Genomic DNA, 3,005 nt, shown 5'->3' with positions numbered 1-3,005 from the left:
GAGCTACCAAATGTTTTGTGCCGGTATCGGTTAAGTTTAAAGCGGTATCTAAGCGGCTGTTCATTCCCAGGTTAACACTGCGGTACAGTATCGTTGAAAATAAAATTCTATTCTGCAAAACACATTTTATTATGCAGTTGTCTGTGTAGTATAAATCCTTGTTGTGCATATACGAGTGCAAAAGAAGTTGATTCATCTAAAAAATGCAAACCGCCTCGATCTTCTATTATTTTCTGATCCACCGTTTCATTCAAATGTTGAAGTGTTGTAAGCCTAAGTGCCAGCCTAAATTATCAACAGTCATCAAGTTTAGGCGAGAGAAGTCATCTTTACACGCGCAGTGACCGAGTTAAAGCCGTAAGTAAGTCAGTTGACAAGGATCGAAAACTGCTCAGCCACACGAGATAGCGAAAACATTTGTTTCTTCGTCAGTAATTGCCGTTTTATCGCTTGGAAAAATAAGCTCACAACTCGCAAATAAGGGAGAGGTTTAATTCTTAAAGTCTATATTCGGGTGATAAGCACACTCGAAAGATGTGGGGTTTCCTTTAGTTTGGTTCTAACTAAACCCTTTTGAGTTGATTTCATTTAAAATTCAAAACTAATTTGCAAATGAAGGTGAAGTAAAAGTGAACAAACCTAATTATAAAAGGAGAACGCCGTCTATAATTTTGGTAGATAATGTGTTAAGAGAGACCGAAAGAAAAGTTCTTTTGATCGATTTACTGTAAAATTTAGAATATAAACCCGCGTTGAAAAGGCTTTTTATACTATTGGAACATTTTTTGATCTAGTTTAACAATAAAAACATGTTAAAATAGTAAGTTGACGGTTTGAAACAGTCAACCGTTGACCATGGACTTATTAGAATCTTATGTTATGCGAACAGGAAGAGTTTGTTTTTCCAACTTCCCCTCCAACGATCACATTGGTGAGGCTTGATAAAATGATTGCACCACTTTGCCTAGTTACCTCGATTTAATATTACGGAAGGATTTTTCTCTGGCTGCGTCATCATCAAACTCAAAATCAGGACAATGTTCAAGGACAAGGAAAAAAAATTCCGCAGATCATTGCACGATATAGAAAGACGGTGTCCATTGCATCGTGGTTGCAGTTAAAGTTAGTCTTTTGTTATTTACCATTTATTCTAGTGGGCCCGTTGGCAATTCAGCAAGCAGCAAGAGGTGAACTGTCTTCAGCTACATTTCAGTTTTTGCATTGCAATTTAATTTAATAAGATTAAATTTAGTAATACAGTTGACTATAAAAATAAGCAAAAGAACGGAACGTTTCGGTGTCACTCCTGGCACCATTATCAAGTAAAGCGTGCTTTTCGCTTGTTGTCCACCTGGGATCTATTCACAACAGAATGTGAGCGCCTCAAACTGATGTTCTCTAAACTCAAGTACCCAGATTCTCTTATCAACTCTACCATCGCAAACTTCGTTACTCCTGTGACGTCGCGAGACACGCTACCGACGCCTCAAACTGAAAACATCCATCGGATAGTCTTTCCATTCAAAGACCAGAGGTCAGCTGACATAGTAAAGAAACATCTATCTGACTTAAGCAACAAAATTGACCACATTCTACAGCCAGTTTTCAGAAGCCGTAAACTTGGTGACGATCTGAAAGTGCAGGAGCCTAAGCCACCCGTGATCAATCAACAGTGTGTTGTGTATCACTTTGTATGTGATCTGTGTGATGCAGATTACGTCGGCTATATCAGCCGTCACCTTCACCAAAGCATTGATGAACATCGGTTCTCCGCCATCGGGAAACACCTAAAGAACTGAATCACCAAGTTGACACAATTGGCGACATGACAAGCAACTTCACCATCCTAAAGAAATGTCAGGGAAAGCTTGATTGCTTAATCTTTGAAATGCTTTGGATCCGCAAGAAAAAACCGAGTCTAAACACCTAGTCAGACTCCATTCGCGCGAAACTATCTGTCTAACGGACATAACTTTCATTTTATGAAACCTTCTGAATGAACACCGGACAATTACTTTTAGTCTTAATTCAATTTATTCTATTTCACACCTTTAATTTATCTATAAATTGTCTTTTCTGTTGCATTCTTTACTTGATTATGGTGCCAGGATGACACCGAAACGTCGTCCCGTTTTTTTCGCTTATTTTTATAGTCAATTTAATTTAATATTAGTTTATTTCAACTCGTCATGATTAGTTTTGGAGTGGCGGGGTATCCCCTAGTTAAGCCCCAATTCTTTACTGCTGCAAGATCACAAAAGTCAGACAAGCATCGAAGGACACAATTCGAAAACTATTTTGTTCATCAAGTTAAAGGGGAAGTATTGCGCAAATTTGCTGTCATTTCAAACCCCAAAAATGTTTGTCTGTCAGCAGAAACAAAGAATTAATTGTCAAGTTTCTCACAAATAATCACACACCAGTACAATAAAACTGTCGATTAGTGCCTCTGGTCAGAGACAGAGTAGGCCGGTGTGGAATGAAACTTGAAAAATGTTAGGCTTATGTTTTTCAACTTCGCGCTTTTTTGTTTCCAAAATGCGCAAGAACAGATCACGAGTTGTTCTTTTCAAGAATTGAGTGGATTTCTTTCCTCTCGTCGTCCTAGAATTATTTGGCAGGTGATTGAAGATCTTATTTCATCATTTTTAACAAAAGATACCAAAAACCCCATGATACTTCCCCTTTAAGAATTGCGAAATGTTTTGTGTCGGTATCGGTAGTTTAGTTTAAAGCGGTATCTAAGCGGCTGTTTATTCCCAGGTTAACACTTGTACAATACTTTACTAAACATACTTTATAATACCTTGAAATCAATTTTTTTAGCATTAAAAGTTGATCAATAAACCGTTTGTCGCTGTGACTAGTTATGACTAGCAATATAAACAGAAATATATGAATATCTACCAAAACCATCTTTGAGGATTAATTTGCTTGTAAACAGGTCAATGTTTTTCTAGAATTCAAATCTTTTCCCTCCCCCTCACAATAAGTATACAACATCT

This window comes from Pavona decussata, unplaced genomic scaffold (genome assembly GCF_977016875.1).
Source record: "Pavona decussata unplaced genomic scaffold, jaPavDecu1.1 SCAFFOLD_128, whole genome shotgun sequence".
In the NCBI taxonomy this organism is placed as follows: Eukaryota; Metazoa; Cnidaria; class Anthozoa; order Scleractinia; family Agariciidae; genus Pavona; species Pavona decussata.
The sequence above is the reverse complement of the archived record's forward strand: the minus strand, read 5'-3'. Positions refer to the sequence as shown.